This window comes from Phyllostomus hastatus, unplaced genomic scaffold (assembly GCF_019186645.2).
Source record: "Phyllostomus hastatus isolate PE091 unplaced genomic scaffold, TTU_PhHast_1.1 phas_contig_38, whole genome shotgun sequence".
NCBI lineage: Eukaryota > Metazoa > Chordata > Mammalia > Chiroptera > Phyllostomidae > Phyllostomus > Phyllostomus hastatus.
Window position 1 is genome coordinate 33,216,463 of NW_025333869.1, and position 25,806 is coordinate 33,242,268.

Genomic DNA, 25,806 nt, shown 5'->3' on the forward strand with positions numbered 1-25,806 from the left:
TTTTAGGGACAGAGAATTGTCAATAACTCGCTTCATTTCAATGACTGTTTCACTGCTAGTTGTCTAGTTGAGGAATAATATGATATATTTGTTATATGATTATTTATATGATATATTTGTTATATGATTAGAAAGTACAAAACTTGGGCAGTAGTTCCAATAGCTATTTTTAATGTGAGCTGCCAAAGCCTACTCTGCCTATCTGACCGCTTGGGTGAGAGTTAATTTTTAAGTACAATTAATTGCAAAAGTAAAAAGTGAGAACTAGATGACTAATGGTTAGCCTGTCTCTATATAAATGGTCTAAGTAAATCTGGGATTCTTGGAACTCTGACTCACCCCAAAATTCCTATGTTTATGGTACATTTTCCCTTGGCTTATACACAAATATTGAATTTAACTTTTGTCCTAAAAATTAAATAAAACTGTGATGTAATCCCAAAAGAAATACTTCATAAATGTTATGTGCTTCCCACTGAAAGAAACTTACACATTCTCATGTTTCTTAAAAACTTTGTAAGTTGAGAAATGTACTGATTTTTTTTCTTTTAATACATATGGGGTAAGAAGCGAGAGGGCGAGTGAGGAGAAAGGCTTTGAATCTAAGAAAAGTAGTTGAAACTTAAGTTTCTCCTATGGATCATAAATTTGAATTTTAAGCATCTGTAATTGCTTCCAGGAAACAATCAACTTTTCTGACTCAGAATTAATTCACCAAGATATTTAATAGATGTCCATACACGGAGAAAAGGGGGGCCTCTCTTACCAGAAGATTCTTTGGAAAAGGCTTAATATCATGTCACTGGGCTTTAAGTTAAATTATTTGAAACATTTGACATTTCAACTTGAACTGACTTCTTTCATTTCTTTTACTTCACATTTCTGAAGAAAGCTTAGCTTCTGAAAACCCCTAAGCTTACAAAATCTGAGAAATATTTTTGACAAACAACAACAGGAAGATGTCTCTAGGCTATTAAACAAAAGGAATTCACAAGTGATTTCGACTAATTTTACTGTTAAACATGACTCTTTCCTCCTTCTCCCCCACTCACACACACACAGCACTGCACACGCTACTCCAAAGCAAACAAAAAAGGGCTTATTAAGATAAGCTTCACGCAATAAAAAACCCTGGGGTTAGTTTTTAAAAATGTTTTAAGGTAGGATCTAAAATTACACTTTTCTTCCTCCAGTTCCAAGCTGCTTCTGAGAAGAAAGTTTGTAAGGCAGCAGCAAAATAACAAATACCCCATCAAAAATGAAAAATAAAACTTTTGTAATGGAATATTTCCTCTTATCATGATCAAATATGAATTTCCACTAAATGGGAGACAAAGTGGAAACTCTTTTTATCCTCTGCTCAAGAAAAAAAATATTGCAATACTTTATGTAAACAATGGGGCATATTACAAAGTACCATTTCAGTGGATGATTTCACTCAGATTCACTACACTATCCTCTTGAAATAAAAGATCTGTAGTTGTCACGCATTTTATAGCTATTACATGGTGATTATTAAATGTCAGAATAAAAATTCAGCCTGGGTATTGTTTCAAAGGATATGGGAACAACCTCTGGACAGGGTATACCAGAAATCAAGTTTAGAATACACTGGAAAATATTTATCATGGTATATAATTCTCAACATTAGCAAAGATGAATTTTGACAACAGTTTTACCAAATATGGTTTCATAGAAGAGACAAGTTTGGAGATGAGTGTTATTTTCAAATAGCTCTCACTCTGATCAAATGATTATCATTTCAATTACCAGTAGCTTCAGATCATTTCCAAGAAATGGCATGACTAGCTCTGGCTGGCTTACAACACCTGCCAGTTTATTAACCAAGAGAAAATACAATCCTAATGATGTCATTGGTGAATAAACCCATCTTTCAAGATTCAGACTATGGATTCTGCCCTCCCTCCTTTTCTCTCTGGAACAGGCCTTCTGAATATGTACACAATACATAAAGACAAATGCAGGAATTCACATAAACCTGCATAAACCATAAACCCAAATTTAAATTAATTGTGAAACCACCAGTATGTTTTACGGTGGATTCACAGAGAAACTGGCCCTGCAACATTGTCAAATGCCAGGATTTAGAAGGAAATCTGATAAGCAGAGGAGGGAGAAACAACAAACCAACCCCAAAAACAAAACAGCCAACATATATATAGAAAACATCTCAGGAAACATTACTTTGTACACACAATGGCATAAATCACATGCTTGTATTTACTATTCTGAGTAACTGCTGACTAAAATTTCAAACACTGACCATCCCTGGGCAAGTCTCTATGTCTAAGAAAAGAATTTCAATAAGCCATCTCGTGATTACATTAGCTCTCTGTAAACTGAAAATATTGGATAAATATTGCTGATAAATATTACTCTGGATAAACATTGCTGATTTGCTCTAACCCAACACCAAAGGGATACAAAGAAATACACTTGGCTATTCTGTTAATGTACCTTGGCTTTTCAATTACTCTAGCTCCCAATCAATATTCATGTAGGCTGTGTTGAGATACCTTCTAAGTCCATAACCCCCTTTCAAGATTGTTTTAAACTGCCTGTTTCTGTAATTTGGGTATTGTTTCTACCACTGTATAAAAACATCTTATTTGATCATGGAAACCTTTAAGCCAGAGGAGATCATCCAGTCAAAAGGTCATAAATCAGCCAGCCTGTGTGTATGGCTGGCCTCTCCAGTGCTCCAGGCACTGGTAAATTGTACACAAAGTATCCAGACTTCCACCTTCTTTTATAGAATAAAATAAAAGTATACTTGTCAAAAACAAAACCAACAAACCCCCACCACCAACAAGAAACAGTTGTAACTGAGTAGCAGTTGCCTTCATCAGACAAGATGCAAGGTCCCTAGTTTACCACTGTCCCCACCACTCCTTATTGCCTTACATTCAGTCCACATTCCCCCTTACCTGCCTGGTCCCTTGGGTGGGCACCCAGTGTTTGAACTTGAGTACCCTGATTTAGTACTCTGCCCTCATTTTATTGATGAGGATAATGAGGTTCAGGGACATGTTCTAGCAGCAAGTTTTAATAGAACTTGGACAATAATCCAGGTTTCGTATCTGCCCACACAGCTTGCATCCTTTAGATATTTAAAATAGTTAAAAAGGGACAATACTACCTACCTCTCATGATAACTGTGAGGATTAAATGGGTTAACATAAGTGAAATATATGTCAGAGGTAGCTACCTTTATCATTGTCTTTACTCCTCTGTGTTGGCATTTTTCCAAAGCATGACATTCAGAGATCAGTTCAGATGGTTCATGGCTAAACTTCTTTTGTAAAAAATATAAGTTACTAATTGCTTATTTATTTTTGTAGCTACTTCCCATTTATGGGAAAGTGGGATGGGTTGTTCATTTATAGGAGATATAGAAAGTTTTCTCTTTAAATAAACATGATAAAAAATGGACCAATGTAAACAAAACCATTAAGTAAACATGTATGGGGGGAAAAGCCATGATGCTATAAAAATGACTGAAATCTGGGAGTGTATTGTATCAGTGGTTCTCAATGTGTGGTCCAGGAACCCTGGGGAATCCCTGAGACTATTTCAGGTGGTCCATAGAGTCCAAACAATGATCTTAATAAAGTAAGACATTATTTGCTTTTTTCACTCTTAATCTCTTTCAGGGGTATGTGGGGTTTTCCAGAGACTATGTGACATATGGTATAGTAACATTAAGAAAGCAGAAGCAGATAGGAGAATCCAGCTGTCTCTATTAAGCTTCATAGTAAAGAAATTTATAAAAATCTAAAATGATGCCACTGTTTTTACTAATTTTTTGTTCTTGAAAATATGGTTTAATTTCATAAAATGTGCTACATTTACATCATGGGTTTATATTGCCATTTTTACTTTATTTTAAAAAATTAACTTAGAATAAAATATCACTCCCCTTTTTACGTATTTATTCTTCCGGTTTACAGGTCTTTGAGTTTTAACACATGGCGAGCAATTGTCTATTCTTGCCATTGTTGTCCCTTTTCCCAAATCACAGAAATTGAATCCTACAGCATGAAATCTTTTGAGACTGCTTCTTTCACTCAGCAGAATGCCTTTGAGATCAATCCATGTCACTGCACATATCAATAGCTTGTTACTTTTCATTGCTGAGTAGTATACCACTGTGTCTCAAAGTTTATCCACCCATCCAGTGAGGGACAGTGAGTTGTTTTCAGCTTTGGTGATTAGAAATGGAGCTTCTAACAACATTGATGCACAGGTTTTCATGTGAATATGCATTTTCAATTCTCCACAGTAAATACCTAGGGGAGGGACTGCTAATTCATATGGTAAGTGTGTACTTAATTGTGTAAAAACTGTCCAATTGTTTTCCAGAGTGGCTGTACCATTTCACAGCCCCACCAGCAATTGATGAGAGTTCTAGTTGCTTCTCATCTTTGTCAACACTTGGTAATTAATTTGTTATTGCCCTTCTAATATGTATTTAGTGGTTTCTCAGTATGTTTTAAATTTTCGTTTCCTTAATGACTAATGATGCTGAACATCTTTTCAGGTGCTCATTTACCATCTGTATATCCTTTTTTCTTAAATGTGTGTTTAAGCCTTTGCCTATTTTTAAAATTAGATTGTTTTCTTACCATTGAGTTTTGAGCATTCTTGTGCTTTCTGGATACAAGTCTTTCATCAGATATGTGGTTTGAAAATAGCTTTTTCCATTCTGTAGCTTGCCTTTTTACTCTTTTAACAGTGTCTTTCACAAAGAAAAAGTTTTAAATTTTGATGAAGTCCATTGGTTAGTTTTTTCTTTTATGGACTGTGGTTTTGCTTTACATCTATAATCTCTGCCTAATCTCAGATCATGAGGAATTTCTCCTGTGTTTTCTTCTAAAAATTTCATAGTTTCACATTCAGAAGCATGATCTATTTTGATTTAATTTTGTATAAGGTGTGAGGGTCAGCTTGACATACTTTTTTTCCATGTGAATGTTATATTATTTTTATTTTAAAATAAATTATAAGTATGTTATTTCTCAGTTTTAATTTCTAACACATTAAGTATCAATAGCGATAACCCACGTAAAGAAAAGCTCCTTGGGACCCTTAGTAATTTGAGTATGAGCCCCAAAACTTTGAGAACCACTGTACTGTATCATTAAACCAAGGCCTTTTCTTATTCTTCATTTTCCTTGACTTAGTAGCATTCAGTAATGAACAGCCCTACCTTTATATTAAAAGTCCCTCTCTTACTAAGAACTGTGAAAAGTCTGAGATTTTATGCTACTGTCAAACTTACAGGTTAGCCTGACATATTTGCATGGAGCTGGCAAAGGACATAAGACTCTTGGTCACAGAAAAAGGATGGTTTACAGCAGTAGCTGTAGTCAAAGTATCAGCCTTTGTGTTGGTTCTTTAATTCCCATTTGCCAAAAAGAAATGGAAAGAGGGCTAGATAATACCTACACATAGAGTACGGTGCCTCACAAGGAGAAGGACCCTGAATGTGGGGGACCCAAATCTTTCATACTCATCAGTAAGCATGGCTGCCTTTAGTTCTGGAGGAAGACACCAGCTCTGTCTTCCAAGGCTGTTTGTTCACTATGTAAACATCCTCCAAAAGAGAGTCCATAACAAAGGCAGTCAGTGGCTCTGCCCAAAAGATGTGCAGGTATTGAAGAGACCCTCGGAGAATACCTACCCAACACCTACCATCTCCCTACAGGAAAAATGTAGGAAACATATATACTTAGATGCAGTCTGGGTCCAGGTTTTATTTCTCTGCAAAACGCCCCTTGAAAAAATCATTCTCCATGGGAATTCTAATGTTCACCTGTTAGAATATGACTGCATTCTATACTTTGATTCCAAAAAATTCCTCCAGACTCTAGTCCCCTGTTGCCAATTTAGATGTCTCTGAGTCAACTCAAGCTCAGTGGAACTAACTGCACAGCCCATTTGGCTTATATGTAATAAAACATCTCAGTTGATACAAGGGGAATTTAACATTTCCCAAAAGTGGCTAACTTTTCCCTGAAATCTATTCTTCCTTTCTTCTTTATAATACACTGCTAAATTGGTGGGCACGGAATAAAAGCATCATTTCCCTTCTTTCCTTATAGCTGGGGGCAGCCATATACCAAGTTTGAACCAATGGGATGTGAGTGTTAATGATAAGTATAACTTCTCGGCCATGCCCTCAAAGGTATGCCTTTGGGCCATACCAATAAAGGCAAATCTCCCAAGGGAAAAAAAAAAACAGGAGGAGCCTGGTCCCTCTACTGCATAGAGCAGAGCTACTTTACCAGCTCTGAAACACCTACCTCTAGGCAGTGGTAAGAGATGTTGAACTCCTAACTTATTTAAGCAACTTTAATTCTGTGTCTCTGTTACACATAGTTGAACCTATATCCGTACTAATACACTAAATCCTCATTTAATGTTGTCAATGGTCTTAGAACTGTGATGAAACAATGCACAGTGTAATGAAACCAATTTATATACACTAGTAGATATAAACAAGAGTTAAATTCCAATGGTGTGTCATCGATTTTATAATGAAATGATGTTGAACAAAACAATATTATTCAAGGACCCACAATATATCATTCCTCAGTAGAGAGAACATGAATGGAACCTTCCCTATACCCCATGTGGTACCCAATAACAGATCACGGCTGAAGAGAGCTGTATTCAGCTATGTTCATAGAGTCCAAAAGCAAATAAACACGTAAGAGTAATGCTAGAGGGGTTAACAAGGAGGGGTGGACTGAGAACAGGAAAACACAGCATATTCACCTCAATTTTCCCTGAACATACTGGATTTTAACTGTTCTTTGTGGCAGTTGAAATGTGATTAAGTGTTGGGAACACAAAACACATCAATAGGTGATGTTAGTACATAAATTGTAAAGTCAAAGTAATGGTCCAGTTGGTTTCACAAGAATGGGAAGTTTCATTAAGATAGAAACTATAGATAAAACCTGTTAAGTGTCAACTGTTAAAAAGACCAGTGGCAACCATATCAGCTCGTGCCCTAACCACTCTGGTGAGGAATTTGTGCCTATGGTGTGGTCCAAAGAACCGAAGCAAGGACAAGGAACTGCCACCATCGGGCCTGGCTAATTTGGCCACCCCCTTGCTTTCAAATCTCCCTCAGATACGTGTTATTCAAGGTACCTACTCCTATGGCCTATCACTATCCTTGTTACACATTAGTGTGTTCTGCTAACAGGATAGCTACACAGTGAGCAAAAAGGTTTCACTGTATAGGCACATAGTTGCCTATCAGAGGTTCAAGAAAGCCAGGCAAAACAGAATGGTAATACAGGTAAAGAAGATGAAGCTTTAACTGGTCAGCAGTGACATGAGAAAAAGCTAGACAATGCAGTAAACATTTCATGAAGCTAATATTGCTAGGTTTTAAAGACTATCCTTGTATCAGTCAGGATCCAAATAGGACATAGACAGAAGACTTGAGTAATGATAATCCAAGGAGGGTTTACAAAGCAACTAATGACAAAGGTGTTGGTGGGATGCAAAAAGCCCTAAGAGAAAGAGAGTATAGCAACCTGAGCTAAGAGCAGTTCAGCTATCACCTCTCCCAGGCCAAAAGATCAAACAGGAGAGCAGGCAGTGACCAGGGTCGGAGCAGATCCTTCTCCTAGTAGCAGTGATTCTTCCTTGGAGGGACACTATCAGCCAGGAGGAACCTCACAGGAAAGAATAGAGAACAAATACCTGCTTTCATCCTACCCCCCCTCCCTGTTCTGCCAGGGCATCTCTCTGGCTGAATCCCACTGGAGACCACAGGGTCCAGGAGTTCCATTAAGGGAGCCCATACAGGTCAGCCTCCCAGCCCAGAGCAGAGAAAAGGGAGCCCCGTTGATCTGGAGCAGTCCTCTGCACACTTTCCCTTTAAGGCTTTATCCTTCTTCCTTTTGTCTGGTGTTATCCATTTTTTTCCCTCTGAAATGAGGATGGCAATAGATATTAGTAGTTGTTTTTTTAATATCCTTACTAGACAAAATAAAGTGATATCAACACCAAGTTGGTCCCTGAACTGGGAATTACTGTTCCTATTGCCTGGACATAACATTAAATCTTTGTTAGGCATCAGTGTTGATGCTGAATTGCACAATTTCTGCTTTCCACAGTAAACACCTGAATTGCAGAGACTTTTCAGAGGCAAGTACCCCTGTTTAACTTCGACTTCTCTGGTACTTCTCAAAGAGCCATGCACAATGCTGGGCCTAAAGCATGCAACAAATACTTGATTTAATTGTACATCATCTCTGGACATCCATGTTGGGAGAAGATAAGGGATACTGAGAAAGCATTGGCTTATGGGTCTGGTGAACCCAGGCTCAAATGCAGCTCTACTGTGTTTAATGTCCATGTTTATCTTGGGATGTAACACCATCTCACCAAAGTATCATCTTAAAAAAAGATGGGGAAATAGTACAAAAGAACCCATCTCATAGGATATTTAGGATGTTGAAGTTGCATGTCAACACAGGGTAGGCATTTAAAAAATGATGGCTATTGCTATTATTATATTATATCACTTGAACTGAAAATAAAGGAATGAGTGAATGGTATTCAGATGTCACCTGTGAGTAACTGTGTGTGTTCCTACCTCTTCTTAATTATCTGAGAACAATAATATCCCTGTAGCTCCTGCTGGGTACCTCCAAGGGAAAGTTGTGCCAGAAAGCAATTAAGAATGTCTGGGCTTCTAAGTCATTCTTAGCTCTCAAGGATACAGCAGTGGAAACTCTGTGATGCTTTAATTTACTCAGACACTAATCTACGAATTTAACAGACATTATTTTACCTAATCCCTACAAGGACTCTCTGAGTGTTCTTAGGCCCATTGTAGAGAGGAGAAAACTAAAGTGGAACCAGAAGCCAGCTTTGGTTGCACCATCGTCTTTCTGGGAATTTGGTCTCTTGAGCCGTTTCAGTAGTAACACTCGACCCAACACCCACCCAGGGACACAGAACATTCCCCTAGATCCCAGTTTCCTGGGGTGCATGAAATTTAAAGTCATTTTGCAACAAAAAGGTTTTAATTTTTAGCTTGCATTATATGTTTGTCCTCAAAGTAAGACCACAGAAATCACCATTCATGAGTTAGTTAAAAATATGAAGAATTTTCTGCTGTCTGAGTGATGAAGATATCCTCTCAAATATGCACTAAGATTTCATTTGACTCCCTTAACATGATGAAATGGATTTGCCATGGAGGCTCACTAGTGTATTGGGTTCCAATTTCTCAAGCCAGCCCAGCCCCTTTTCTTCCAACATTTTCCTCACCCCCACCAGCTACTGGGTGAAGCCTGTGACTCAGTGAATTTTGGAAATCCATCCCGGCACAATTAGAGGAAGTAAGCAAACAGAAGACGGCTCTGAGCTGCGATTTGTCAAATGTAATGTAACCATCCTTCATGGTATCGCCAGAGGCATTTGCGTATCAAACAAGTAATTCAAAAACCCTAAATATTTTATGTCCCTAAATACATTTTTAATACATGTTAATCTAAAACCTGTTAGTCTGCAGCCTGCTCCCCTGACCAGAAGGCCATCTCTAAAGAAAGCCCCAGAAACAGCTTCACATTCACTCCCAGTTCCATTTCTTTCCTTTTGGATTTACCATCACATGCCCCTTTTCTCCTCCCTAAAATTAAAAACAATTTACATAGAATGCAAGAAAATACATCCCAGGATCCTACATATTTCCTCTCTAGAACAGGCAAGCATTTGGTATGTATAGAGATGCCTTAAATCAATGGTTGAGCCTACTCACCCTTCCTTTGGCCAAATTAATAGGGTGTTAATTCCACAATGCCTTTCTTAACTACTTTCAGGTTGCCATAATAAAAACCCATACACTTAACTCTGGATATTAAAACATAAGCAAAGAAAGATTAATGAGTCCAATTCCAGTGTTTAAGCCTAGGTGAGTTATCAATAAGAACATTCTGTAAAAGCAAAAACAATAATACTAAAGCCCAAATCAACCACTACCCTACCCAGATGTTCTAATATGCTGACTGACTCCCAACCATTACTTTTACATCTCCTAATCTTTTTAACCTAATTTTACAGGCACATGACAGTCTGCCCAGACATGCAGTTCAACAGGGGTCACATTCCACAAAGAACCTAAGAGGGAGAAGAAAACTTTTGCCCTGTTGGTATATGAAAATCATGGTGGAAGCCATTTGAATTCCTCAAGGTTACTGGTAATCTGACATGGGGTCTTGATTTACTACTGTCATTAATGAGAACAACAGTCTTCACAAAGAATCACCGACAACCTCGTGCCTATTTAAAATGCTTTAAAATAGAAAAAGCAATTGATGATGCAATGTAGTGGAGGAGTAAGTGGAAGCTACATTAACCTCCGCCCAGGACCAATCTGGAATTGCAACTAAATTGGAGAGCAATCATCCAGAATAACCAACTAACACTAGCTGGAGAGAAGTCTTATAACCACACAGACAGAAGAAGCCACTTCACCACAATGTAACTCGCAGGAAGTGGGGAGAAGGCACAGTAGGACTGGTTGGGGTTCCATGGGCAGCAGCTGCATTTCCAGAGAGATATTTCAGTGGCCAGAGGGTTCCCCCTGAGAAATGTGGGGTCTAAACTCCAAGCTGGGCTCCCCAGCTTACAGCACCAGAAAAGAACCCAGATAACATCCTGGTGAAAAGCACCAGGGTTTTTGTTGGCTAGGGAGAGATAGCTGGAGATGTGGAAAGCCTCTTGAAGGGCCAATGCACACAATCTCATTTGAGTCACTTACCCTGGGCAAAGGGAGGAACTAGAGATGCTTGAGGAGAGTCTGGGGTTGATGGCTCTGGAGAGAGAACTGAAGAAACAGCTATCAGGATCCCTGTGCTGAGTCATTCCCCATATTGCAAGAGCCATTACTCTCAGGCAGATCACCCCTCTCCAAATGCCATCAGTTTGAGGAGAAGCAAGACCCCCTCCCCCCACAACCACCGCAAGAATTACTTTGCCCCACTCTGAGGTCCTTAAGCCTGGCTGCTGATTACAGTTTGACTAGATTAACAACTGAGTGGTTTAACAACTGATTAGTTTAACAACTATGGCAGAAAATACAAAGATGTAGCCAAAACGGGAAGACAAAGAAACAGACCCCAAATGAAAGAACAAGAGAATTCTCTGGAAGCACTAGATGAAATGAAGGCAAGCAATTTATCAGAGAGAGTGTTTAGAGTAATGATTATAAAGATACTCAACAGCATGAAAAAAGACATAGAAGCCATACAAAAGGACCAGTCAAAAATAAAGAATGCAATATCTGAAAGAAATAATATACTAGAAGGATTAAGCAGTAGGTTAGATGAAGCAGAGGATACAATCAGTATTTTGGAAAACAAAATAGAAGGAAACACCCAGGCAGAGCAGCAAAAGGGAAAAAATGTTAATGAATGAGGAGAGCTTAAGAAACATTTTGGACAACATGAAACATAACAACATCTGCATTGTGGGAATACCAGAAGGAAAGAGAGCAAGCAGGGAATTGAGGACCTATTTGAAGAATTAATGACCAAAAACTTCCCTAAACTGGGGGGGGGGGGTGTGGGCGGGGAAAGTAACACAAGCCCAGGAAGCTCAGAGAGTCCCAAATAAGTTGGGCCCAAAGAGACCTACACTGATACACATCATAATTAAAATGACAAGGCTTAAAGACAAGGAGAGAATCCTAAAAGCCACAAGAGAAAAGCAGGTAGTTACCTATAAGGAAGCACCAATTAGACTGGCATCTAATTACTGAAAAGAAACATTTCAAGCCAGAAGGAAGTGGCATGAAATATTCACGGTGATGAAAAGCAAGGACCTACAACCAAGGCTACTTTACCCAGCAAGGCTATCATTTAAAATTGAAGGAGAAATGAGGAACTTCCAGACAAGAAAAAGCTAAAGGAATTTTTAAACACCAAACCAGTACTGCATAAATATTAAAGGGCTTGCTTTAAGAAGAAGGAGAAAAACAGAAAGGAAAAAAAAAAGAGGAAAACAGTCTAACAATAAAATGGCACTACATACATACGTATCTATCAATAATCACCTTAAATGTAAATGGCTTAAATGCTCCAACCAAAAGACAGAGGGTAGCTGAATGGATAAGAAAACAAGATCCATATATATGCTGCCTCCAAGACACCCATCTCAGATTGAAAGATACACACAGACTAAAAATAAATGGTTGGAAAAAGATATTTTATGCAAATGGTAAAGAAAAAAAAGCTGGGGTAGCAGTACTTATATCTGAAAAAAATAGACTTCAAAACCAAGGCTATAGTAAGAGACAAAAAAGGACACTATATATTGATAATGGGAACAATCCAACAAGAGGATATAACCCAAGTAAAATATTTATACACCCAACATAGAAGCACCTAAATATGTGAAAGAAGTCTTGATGGATATAAAGGGAGGGAATCACAGAAATACAGTCATTGTTGGGGATTTTAACACACCATTGACTTTAATGGACAGACTTTTCAGGCAGAAAATCAACAAGGAGCCAGAGACATTAAACAACACATGAGATCAAATGAATTTAATTATTATCTTCAGAGCATTTCAGCCCAAAGTAGCAGAATATACATACTTTTCAAGTGCACATGGAATATTTTCTAGGATAGACCACATGCTAGGACACATAAAAAAATAAGTCTCAGTAAGTTTAAGAAGACTGAAATCATATCAAGCATCTTCTCTGATCACAATGCCATGAAACTACAAATCAATCACAAGAAGAACAATGAAAAACATGCAAAGACATAGAAGCCAAATAACATGTTATTAAACAATAGGTCAACAATGAGATCAAGGAAGAAGTCAAAAGATCCCTTCAAACTAATGAAAATGAGGATACAACCGTCCAAAATCTGTGGGACACTGGAAAAGCAATCCTAAGAGGGAAATTCATAGCATTACAGCCCTATCTCAAAAAAACAACAATAAGCTCAAATAAATGATCTAACTTCACATTTAAAGGAACCTGAAAAAGAACAACAAACAAAGCCCAAAGTGAGTAGAAGGAAAGGAATAATAAAGATCAGAGCAGAAATAAATGAAATAGAGTCCCCCAAAATGATACAAAAGATCGATGAATCCAAGAGCTGTTTTTTTGAAAAATTAATAAGACCGACAAACCTTTAAGAAGACTCATCAAGAAAAAAAAGAGAAAGGACCCAAATAGATAAAATCAGAAATGAAAGAGGAGAAGTAACAACTGACATCAGAGAAATACAAAAGATATTCCAAAAAATATTATGAACAATTATATGGCAACAAACTAGACAACCTGAATGAAATGGTACATTCCTAGAAATATACAACCTTCCAAAAACAAATCAGGAAGAATCAGAGAATCTGAATAGACAGATTACACCTAATGAAATTGAGGCAATAATAATAAAAAAAAACTCCCAACAAACAAAAGCCCTGGACCAGATGGCTTCACAGGTGAATTTTACCAAACCTCACAAAAAGAACTAACACTTTTCTTTCTCAAACTATTTCATAAAATCCAAGAGGAGGGAAAACTCCCAAACTCATTTTAGGAGGCCAGCATTATCCTAATTTCAAAACCAGATAAAGACACTAGAAAGAAAGAAAATTATAGTCTAATGTCCCTGATGAACATAAATGCTAAAATCCTCAACAAAATATTGGCAAACTAAACACAACAATGCATCAAAAAGATCATACACCATAATCAAGTGGGCTTTATTCTGGGAATGCAAGGTTGGTGCAACATTTACAAATCAGTAAATGTACTTCACCACATAAAATGAAGGATAAAAACCACATAATCATATTGATAGATGCAGAAAAAGCCTTTGATAAAATCCAGCACCAACTTATGATCAAAACTCTCAGCAAAGTGGAAATAGAGGGAACATATCTAAACATAATGAGGCCATATATGACAAACCCACTGCCAGCATCATACTCAATAGGCAAAAACTACAAGCATTCCCCTTAAAATAGGGAACAAGACAGAGATGCCTGCTTTCACTTCTCTTATTTGACATAGTACTGGAAGTCCTAGCCACAGCAATCAGACAAGAAGAAATAAAAGGCATGCAAATCAGAAAGGAAGAAGTAAAACTGCCTTTATTTGCAGATGGCATGATACTGTACATAGAGAACCCCAAAGATTCAACCAAGAAACTACTAGAACTGATAAAGGAATTCAGCAAAATAGCAGGTCACAAAATTAATATCCAGTAATCAACTGCAATTTTATATGCGAATAATGAAGTAACAGAAAAGGAAATTAAGAAAACAGTCCCATTCAAAATTGCTTCAAAAAGAATAAAATACCTAGGAATAAACCTAAGCAAGGATGTAAAAAATTCATACATGGAAAATTATAAGACACTGAAGAAAGAAATTGAAGAAGACACAAATAAGTGGAAGCACATACCACGTTCATGGATAGGAAGAATTAACATAATTAAAATGTCCATACTACCCAAAGCAATCTATAGATTCAATGCAATTCCTATCAAGACTCCAATGACACATTTCACAGAAATAGAACAAATATTTCAAAAATTTTTATGGAACCACAGAAGGCCTTACACAGCAACAGCAATCTTGAGAAAGAAGAACAAAGTTGGAGGAATCATGCTACCTAATATCAAACTATAACACAAGTCCACAGTAATCAAAACAACCTGGTACTGAAATAAAAACAGACACATAGATCAATGGAACAGAATAGAGAGTCCAGAAATAAACCCACACCTTTATAGTCAATTAATATTCAACAGAGGAAGTAAGCACATACAATGGGCTAATGATAGTTTATTCAATAAATGGTGTTGGAAAACTGGACAGATACAAGCAGAAAAATGAAACTAGACCACCTTCTTACACCAGAAGAATAAATTCAAAATGGATCAAAGACTTAAATGTTATACCTGGAATCACAAAAATCCTAGAAGGAAACATAGGCAGCAAAATCTCAGACATTGCTCATAGCAATTTTTTTTTATCAGATATATCTCCTCAGGCAAGGGAAACAAAGGAAAACAAATTAGATTATTTCAAACTAAAAAGTTTTGTAAAGCCAAGGAAATCATCAACAAAATAAAAAGACAATGCACAAAATGGGAGAACATATTTCAGTTGGTACAACTGAAAAGGAGTTAATATTCAAAACTTACAAAGTACTTTCAAAACTCAACACCAAAAAACAAACAACCCAATTAAAAAATGGGCAAATGCCCTGAATAGACACTTCTCCAAAGAGGACATACAAATGGCCAATAGACAAATAGAAAGATGCTCAACATCACTAATCATAAAAAAAAAAACACACAAAAAACAAAACAAATTAAAACCACAATGAGATACCATCTCACACCTGCCAGAATGGTTATCATTAATAAATCAGCAAGCAAGTGCTGACGAGGGTGTGAAAAAAGGGGAACTCTTTTGCACTGTTGGTGGGAATGCAGGCTGGTACAGCCACTGTGAAAAGCAGTATGGAGATACGTAAAAACTTTAAAAATAGATCTGCCTTTTGACCTAGCAATCCTACTTCTGGAAATATATCCAAAGGAACCCAAAACACTAATTTAAAAGAATATAAGGACCCCTATGTTCATTGCAGCATTATAATCACCAAGGTATGGAAGCAGCCCAAATGTCCATCAGTAGATGAGTAGATAAAACAACTATGAGACATTTACACAATGGAATTCTACTTGGCCATAAAAAAGAAGAAAATTTTACCCTTTGCAACAGTATGGATGGATCTGGAGAACATTATGCTATGTGAAATGAGCCAGTCAGAGAAAGGCAAATGCCATATGATTTCACTCATATGTGGAATCTAATGAACAAACTGAACTAACAAGCAAAACAGAGACAGACTCGTAGATGGAGAGCAGATGACAGCTAGTGGGTGGGGGGAGGTTAGGGAGCAGAGGGATTGAGCAAAAAGGAAAAAGGACTCATAAAAAATAAATAAAATAAATAAAATGCTTTAAAGTAGAAACCAAGCAAATCTTCCTGTTTTGTATAGCCTTTATTTAAACATAAACATATGATTTAGACATGCTCCCTCTTGTTAAACATTTTTTTTGCTCCGTTCGCTTAGCACAGTTCGAATTATTATCCTCACATGTACAATGGCAGAGGAATAATTTGAGACACACAGCTTTATTTAATAATGTAATTATCCTATATTGGATTACTTAAAGGGGCTTTGTATTTTTAAGTTCTAGTTTTCCTACACTGGTAATATGCTCTGTCGCGGTAAATGATTCAGGCTTCAATCAAAAGCTCTAAACTCATTTTAGAAAAATATTGAGTATTTATGAATAAGTCAGGATTAATGCAAGAGCCAATTTGCAACCACAGTTGGTGACCTTCTACTCCATTCAAAGACTGTGGTGTGGAGGCCAACTGAGAGGACAGACCCAAGATTCCAACTCTTGTGCCACCTCACAGAGATTGTATAAACCCAAGAATAAAGACTAAGCTTCCCTCGAGGTAAGCCTTCTGAAGGCAGGGCTGAAACTTGCATGCCCTCCATGCCTTCCACACATTCTTAGGTGGAGCTTAAAGAACGAAAGAACGAATGAATGAACAAATGAATGAATGAGTGGCTGAGCAAATGCTACTGTGCATTTTGAAAAAAAAAGTGTAGGAGGAAATCTAAAAAGAGCCATCCCTGCCACCTGTAAGGGAGTGTTCACAAGCTGAGCTTCAGCTGTGGTTATCAAAAGGGGTTTCATCCTAACTTTTCTCTAACTTCATCTGATCCAATTAATTGACTCTGCTCTGTGCCAGGATCAGCCATGGAGAACATAAAGGTAAGATACTGATGTTGCCCTTCAGAAACACACTTGGCCCACGGTCTCCTGTTCCTTGCCTAGGACCTGAAGGTTACTTTCTTTCTAGGCCTTTGTCAGAAAATCCATTCACTCTTTCTTTCTCAATGTTCTCAGCATCTAGAATGAGCTGGGCCAGCCATGAGGAACAGCTGAGGAAGAAGCCCCTGACTCATGAGCACCAGTCTAGCGGGGGAAGACAGGCAGTAAATAATAGCTCTCAGCTAAATGTGATTTATATAATCAGGAATAAGTTTCACAAGTGATTTCATTCATTCAAAATATTTATTGAGCACTAACTATATATCACACATTGGGGTTATAGTCAGGAATAAAACAGATAAATTCCTACTTTCCTGGGGCCTATAGGTGTGTGTGTGTGTGTGTGTGTGTGTGTGTGTGTGTGTGTGTGGAGAGAGGCAGGAGAATCAGAGAACAAAATCTGAAGAAAAGAATTAGAAGAGGCAATAATAGGAGGCAAAGGGTGATTCTGGGGATTGTTTTAAATCAACTGATCAGGGAAGGTCTCTCTGCTGAGGCCTTAAGGGAGAGCAGGAGGTAGCAAGGTTAAAGTAGAGAAGTGGGGGAACACAGGACATCGCATGGAGAGGGAATGGAGAAATCAAAGGCACTGAGAGGAAAATAGTGCATTGTCAAATTCAAGGTTAAAAATAAAGAAAACAACACACAACCTGCCCTATGCGTATGTCCTATAGTTGATGTGTGCTTCTAAATTTTAATCCAAGCTCTTGTTCTCCAAGTTTGCACTAAGTTTAGCATAGAAATTACCCCATAAATCAAGTTCCATTATTAATAATTGACCAGAATCTACTCAATGCCACCTTCTTCTCAAACCTTTAATGTCTACATGTGAATGTCTTGAGCTCTCTATTGAAAACCAAGTAGCCTCCTCCCTGAAAGAGAAGTAGAAGAGTTTTCCCATGAAATGGCTAATTTCCACCCAACTTAAAAAAAGATGGAAGGCCAACTGCTCCCTGAAATATGCACAAGGTTGAAGTGTGGCTAGATTTTCATTTCCTGTGTACACACTCACTAGAAACACAAACTGGGACACCAATCCCTTTCATTTGGATGTTTAGGTCTTCTTTACTTGGATATATGGAAACTTGATTTAATGCCTCTCCTCAGATTCTGTGCATGAAACATACCTATTTTCTTATGCATGCACTGAGGAGCCTGTTTCATTATACCTGATCCAGGGTCCTCCTTCCCCTTCTCTCTGAAGACTCATCGTCACACAATGTTCTTTCCACAAAACTCTCCCAATTCACTGATTAAGACATTAGGCTTAAAAAAGACTCAATATAGCTTGTTGACATTCTCTAAGGCTAACAAATCTTTAAAAGATTAAAGCAATCTGCTGGCTACTGTATATGTCATCTATAATTATATGCCCAGAAGAGTAGGGAGGTGTTTGTAAAGAATCACTGAAGGAGAATGCATAACAACAACAAAAGGAGAAAGAAAAAAACAAGCAAGACAGGGTAAGAAGAATATCTTTCAACCCTCATCAGACTGGCTTCATACTAAAGGGACTGGTTCCATTGCTGATGGTAGTAGGCACCTGCTAATACAGCCCCAATGAGCCCCACCTCCTTGTATCCATGCCCTGGTGTTGTAATGTCTCACTTCTAACAAAAAGAACTAGGCAAAAGTGATGGGATATCATTTCCTTGATTAGGTTATAAAAGGATTGTGGCTTCTGTTTCCACATTCTGAGGGAAGTCAGCTGCCATGGTGGAAGCTGGTCTGCAGAGAAGCCCATGTGACACTATAAGAGACTGAGGGAGGCCTAGACCAACCGCCAGCGAGGAATGAGGCCCTCAGTCCAACAGCCTGCCAGGACCTCTGTGCTGCCCACGGGCAAATGAACGAGCTTGGAAGTGAATTCCCCCCAAGAGAGCTTTGAGAGACCGGGAATCAGAGACACCCAGCTAAGCCTTACCCAGGGTCTTGAGCCACACAAAATGTAAATAATCAATGTTGTTTTAAGACACAGAATATGGGGTAATTTGTTACACAACAATAGATCACTAACACACCCATCTTTAACATGGGCTAGATTTACACATTTATGTGTGACAAAGTAATAGTCTGTGAAACAAGATGCTAAATATCAGTTTCAACTATGCCTGGAAATTAATTTCTGCTAAGAGGTTCACAGGCCGATGGAAAAATGCTGTACACAACTGCCTAAGTCCTTAAACATTTGCCTATCCAAATGATCTCTTCTTTTGAGGGGATCCATAGACATTTCCAAGAATACTATTTAATAAAATGAGTATACCTTTCCAGATGAAAGAGGTAAAGCAGAATCTTACTAAGTAAGGCTAAGCAACTAGAGGGAGAGGAGCTAAACTCATTCATCTCTTTATCATTCCCATTGTACCTTGTCTGTACTAATAAATAACAGTTGAATTGAACTGAATCAACATTTATATGATAAACAAGGCCTATATTTAGAAATAGAAAGGTTACGAGTTTCAAGACCAATATTATATGATATTCTTAGCTACTAGAGAAGAATTCCAAGCCTCATCTCTCTTTTCCTACTCCCACCTTTTCAAGATCGATCTTTGAAAGGCCCTTGAAATAGTCGACCACTAAGAACTCTGTTGTCTATGAGCATAATCAGCAGATCCTATAGACATGCACTCCTCCAATCATCGTGGCCAAGGTACAGGTAAGCTTCTCTTTGCTTAAAAAGCAAAAAAGAAAAAAAAAGCCTTTAAAAATTAAGACACCTCCCCAAACAAAAATGAGGCAACTAAAATACCTCAATATTCTGACTTGCTGAGAATGTTTTCATTCCCTTGCTTTGAGGGGTCATTTTAGGAATTCTGGGGATCAGGAGTGATTTGAACACCTGCTTAACTGTCTGTTGAGTTACTGATCTGGTAACATCAAAAATGTAGAGTGAGAAATAGGACCTATACTGTAAAAAAAAAAAAAGAAAAAAGAAAAGAAAATGAAGCCTGTTGATAATTTTAAAGATACTACCTATAATTTGCATTAGGAAAAACATTTTTAGCCTTTTTACTAGAATCTTCTTTTTGCCTGCCCAGATAGTTAGGGTGCATATTACAACCCACTGCATTGTTGCTAAATACATACTCAGCACCCAGAATCACACAACACAATTAGACTATTATGGAGAATATTTACAAGAAACAGAATAGAACAAATAGGTTATTTGACTTAAGATACACAGAATTTAATTATCTTCTATATTTATAACCCATGTACACTAGAATGGAGAATATTTTGGTGAAGCGACAGAGTATTACAGCAGTGTTTTTATCTCAATTCTAGTAATCTGATACACACTGCAGGATTAACCCAAAGCAAAAGGATTTAATGGCCCAGTGGGTAGTCTATTTTGAAATCCTTCTTCTAAGATCCCCCAGTCATTTTGGCTGGGACCCTTCCCTTTACATCCTTTTGCTGGTGCTTTTTGCTTTGTAAAAGAATCCCATGTTATACATCTTCAAGAGGCTGATCCAGAACACATTCCCTGTTGCCCACCACCACCAACAGAAGAGCAGGAGAAGGAGATGACAAGGGGGCGAAACAAATTCTGAAATTAGGGTGTTTGGAAGAAGAGGAAATAGGAGAGGCTTCTAAAAATGAATGGAAAATGAGGGTGTTTAAAACAAAGTCAATGTTGTGTGCATCCAGCAGCTCAACACCAGGTTTCCTGGAGGTTGCATTGGGAGACAGGGAAGGAAGCGCCAGGCTGAACTTTCTCTGGCGTACTGAGACCAAACATCTGAAATTCAGGTGGGTCTTCTGACTCCATCCTTCTCCCGTCTCATTTTATATTGTGGCTGATAGAAGAGATGCCCCCTGAAGCTCCTTTAAGACTTAAATGCAACAGAACACAGGGGGTTCGAGGGTGTCCCATTCATAGTGACTGGAAAACTCAAACATGGATGAAAACCTCTGAACGTGAAGAAACAGCTGAAATTGGGAATGAGGGATCAGTAATGGGAAGAATGGAGCAGATAACTGTTATTTTTTTCCTGATGAACCCTGTAGGACAATTTGATTTTTTAAAACCATGAATATGGATAACTGGTTTAAAAATATTTTTAATTAAAGAAAAAAAAACAAAACAAAAAAGGCTGAACATAAACACAAGAAATCTCTTGGAACAGATGGAGACCCAGGAAGCTTAGCTTTACTTAAATTGATAATTTAGTTAGATTTTTTCTAATAATAGAATATAATAGAAATAATACTTATTAAGCACTATTAACAGTCTATGACCATGACAGGCTTCATGAGCCAATAAAGTAAGAATGAGGATCAATAATCAGCACCAGCTAAAGGCCTGGGTAAACCAGGCCATGGTTTGGTGCTCTATGCTCATATAAATCTCATTTGATATCCACAGTCCAGCAATTTTAACCCATTTCACAGATAAGGAAACTGAGACTTCAGAGAGATTAAGTTGACCAAGATGACATACAGCTACTAACTGGCAAAGTAAATATTCATGCTTGGTTCTACCAAGCTTCAAGACTAAGAGTTTGTATTCTAACTAGAAAGAGAAAAGACACATGAGAAATTACTAATCAGCACCACCTTCAGATTCAAGTTCAGTCTTCTAAATTTGACCTGCTTATGCTACCTAAGTCCTGGCCTCAGTCTCATTTTCTCTTGGACCCCTGATCTCTTGCTGAATGCAGACCACATCCAGTATTATGTCCTTCCTCCCTATTGACCTGTGGCTTCTTCTGCCTAGGATTTCTCCCTCTCTCACCCTCATTCCTCAAAAATCTCCACCCAGGAAAAGTCCTTATTTTTATGGGCCCGCTCACAAGCTCCCCTTCCCCAGCACACCTCCAGCATGGCCACATTCCCTCTCACATACTTCTCTTTCCACGTCTCAATCCCTGTGCCTTCCTCCCTAGGGACAGAGTCTAAGGACAGAGCCCAGCTTTCCTGGGACATCCATTCCTGCTGTCCCTCCAACTCTAGAACTCAGACGAGACAGAATGGTGAGGGCTTCATCTCCCTGGCTGGCCCCACTCCTTTCTTTCCTACCTTTTCAGTACCAACAGGCTCCTGTTGCTTTATTTATGGAAAGTGGGCCAAATAATGAGAATGTCTTAAAATTGTAATAATCCAAGCTTTGCTCTAGAGACTCGAAGGTGGCCTGTGGGCCACATCTAGACTGAAGACATGTTTTGTTGGGCACACCAAGTGGTTTTTTAATTTTTATTTTTTAGCTGGATTGAATTGCCAGCTAAACTCACACCAAAAGTATAGATTTCTGGCAATTCTCTGCAAAAAAGGAAAGATCTGGCAATACCAGATGACATTCCTGCTCACCTGTTCAGCAGGACCTGAAGAGCCGCAAAAGAAGAACACACGTGCTCCCCAGTTCCCCTAAACGTTATGTTATCTCTCAGACCTGCTCACTTCACTTCCTGTGTGTGGCCTGGGGGGTGCTGACGCATGTGCCTGTGCCCCTGGTGCCTTTCTCCCCTGGAGGGGCAAAGGAAGACCTCACCAGGGCGGTTACTTTTGAACAGGGCTATGAAATATGCAAACAGCTGTTGTGCAGTTTTACTTCCCAAAAGAAAAATGTTAATGAATTTTATACCTGTTTTCTGCTACCACCCCATGTCCTCTACCTGTCAGTAGAACAGCATATTTGTGCCATCTATATTTGGGAATCAAGACAGCTCGAGTTCCCATTCAGTTTTTGTCATTTACCTGATGAATGAATTTGGAAACCTGGACAAGTTACCTAGTATCTCAGATTGTCCTGCAAAATGGAAAGGACACTAGAATCTACCTCATAGTAATATTGTTGTGAGAAATAAATAAAAGGTCTCACATGAAGCTGTCAGCATCTAGTTTTACTGTTAACTTTATTAATATTATTTTAGACCAGGGGCTGGGCAAACATTTTCTGTGAAGGCCCAGTCATATTCGACTCTGCACCTTATGCAGTCTCTGTTGCCCTTATAGTGTGAAGGTGGCCAGAGATAGTTTGTGAACTGGGTGTGGCTGTGTGCCACTAAAACTTTATTTACAAAACAGATAGCAGGCCAGATTTGGCCTAAAGGCCTCGCTGGCCTCCTTTTCTTGCATCTCCACAGCCAATGAAAATCAGCTCTGAATATGCTATCTAGATGTCTTGAAGACATCTACTAGAACAACAGGTGCATCCAATAAGCATCAGAGGCTTCTGTAACCTGTTTACTGGATTCACCAAGATGACACTCAGCCCAGAAATCATGCTGCAGGGATACTGCTCCTACCTCCACATCTTGTCAAGGGACCTCTTCCCAATCTTCACCAGAATGTCTTTAGGCCTGAGTTCAAACATTACTTCTTCTAAAATGCCTCCACACACCTTCCCAACAAGGTCAGACACCCTGTCATAGGTCTCTGTATCTTCTCTTCATCACTCTGACCACATCACAAAAGTCACCCATTTATTTATGCTAGTTTGATTAATCACGTGCATACTTCCCACCCAAAGGTGAGCGCCATGAAGGCAGGATCTTCCTGCTTTCCCAGTCGGTCTCTCCAGGGCCAGCATGGGCCTGCACACAGAAGGTGCTCTGGAGGGACTGTGCTAGAGAATCTTCTCCTGTAAAATGTTCAAGAGGCACCGTGTGCCTGCTGTGGGGGTCCTGGAACTTAAAAAGCCTTTGTAAACATTTCATTACACAACTTTACAGAATTATTACTGAGTAGTCTGTTTATCAGTCAACAACCAATTTGACTGCAAGTTCCTAGAGAACAGGATAGACTCTTTCAAGAACCAGATGCTGAATAAATAAATGAAGAACAACAAGAAAGCTGAGTTCTATCTAGTTCTACTGATCACTCACAGACTTTAAGCACATGCTCGAGATTTAGTCTCCACATCTATCAAATAAAGGGGATGGGACCCATTCTCTTCCATCTCTCTGATCTGGTAAACCCCGTGAGTCTATTAAAATATCCATGGCAAATGAGACAACAGCATTTTTCTGAGACGACTGTGGCAGGTCTCCTTGATCATCTTTATCAAGAGTCTCCGGCCAGTCATGCCTAAAACCAAATGTGCCTGTGCAGATGGCAGAGCTAGAGGGACCAACTGCACCTATGAATATGCCAACATTCAAGTTAGGAGGTCTCTGAGAATGTTACCAGAAACCTTCCTTGCATTGGACCACTTTGGTGCATGCCAGTGGGCTTCATTCTACAATGCAAATTTCTAACCAGAATAGAGCCAGACAAAGTTGGGTAGTCAGAGAAGAAAAACAACTGCACTGGGCCTCTCACTGAGGAAAGCTTGAGGACAAGATAATATAGGCTGAGAAGACTTTTATTCTCTGGAACAAGATCTGGTTCATTTCCTTTTTTTCAATGGTACTCTGAGCTGAGATCATACTAGATGATGGCAAGCAAAGCTCAGACTCAAGGGAAACAGCATTCTGTCAAAATAATTTCCATCTCTGATGTTCCATTGGGAGCGTGGAGCAGGTCTAGTGACAAGTAACTGGATGGTAACTTGGTTTTTTATCTCTGTAGCACGTAAGGCTTCCCTTGTAAGAGTTAAAGAAAATAACCCATACATACATGTGTGTATGCACACATACTTTTATGGTTATATAGATACTTATTTTAAAGACATATTCCTCTCTTAAGAAGAATATACAGAATTAGCAAGTTTAAATTATCTGCACTCAGTTCTTTGTCTCCAGTTATACTGTGTTCTTTTGTACTGGTAAAACAATATGTGCTTTAATTAGCAAATATCTGTAAATAATTTACTTGCTTTTCAAATACAACAGAACAATGGAGTCAGTTTTCACATACATTTACCCAGCATGCATCCTGGGTCTTAAGCCAGACTATCCCATTGTTCAGTAACTATATCAAGCTGTCCAAGGGTCTTGCTGCCCTCCTTGGTAGAGTGGAGGGTGGGGGTAGGAGACTGGAAACCCAAGTTCCAGTAGCAACATCCCATTTTGCAAGACTCCAGAAGACAAGCTAAAACAAACTTGTACGATCTCTAACCTGGGAGTCTTCTGCAAGGAACGTGGCTGCATGCCAAGAGCAAAGGGTGTTGGAGTAATGGCTGTGGGATGCAGGCACAGGCACTCTGAGTCCCCCAGCTCCCCAACCCTGGGCAGTGTGAGCCCAAAAGCACAAGGTGTAGTGTATGAGGCCTGTGACTCACAGGAACTCATCTAGGCTTTGCAGGGTTAAAACTGGGCGCTGCGTGTGCAGTGCAAAGAAAGATGTTAAATCAAATGAGAATGACTGCTCCAGGACTGGAGGCACTATTATTTTGAATAAGATTGAAAAGGCCAGAAAAAGCAATTCAAAAACATTTCAATTATGTATTTCCCAGAACTACATCTTTGAGCAACTAATGCAAATGTTACCACCACAATAAAACTTCTTTCCACATAAAAGCATATAAAACAGGTCGAACAGCATATACTTTATATATCATATGCATATTTTTGACTATTAATAAAAAATTCAAAATCTATGTATGCCTTACTCTCCTAAGCAATACAATAATTATGATTAAGGGACAGGCAGCACAAAAAGAGCCAATTTATCTTACTCGTGCTCAGGAATACTATTGTGTAACTAAGCAACTAAAGACAAAATATGGTCTAATTAATTCACTCCTATGCTTATTTAAAAGACACAATTAGAACATTTTTATTTTCCAGCCTGCACAGTAGTTCAACATGCTTGAGGGTGTAGAAAGCAAAGCCTATTATTCTCAAAGACAAGAGTTTAATGTTTAGTGCCACTGATCAGGCTTGGAACTCAACTATGGGGAGGAGGGGGTGTGTTTCCCAGCTGGGCTCTACTTGGAGTCACGAGAGAGGGAAGGTAGGGGGGAAATGTTTATTGG

At 38.6% G+C, this 25,806-nt stretch overlaps 1 protein-coding gene across 1 annotated transcript in view; it reads right to left on the bottom strand.

The window, feature by feature from the left end:
• The window catches only part of ARID5B (AT-rich interaction domain 5B), a 178,592-nt gene that overhangs the window by 144,102 nt on the left and 8,684 nt on the right, over nt 1-25,806 (bottom strand). The gene's annotated exons all lie outside the window — the stretch shown is intronic.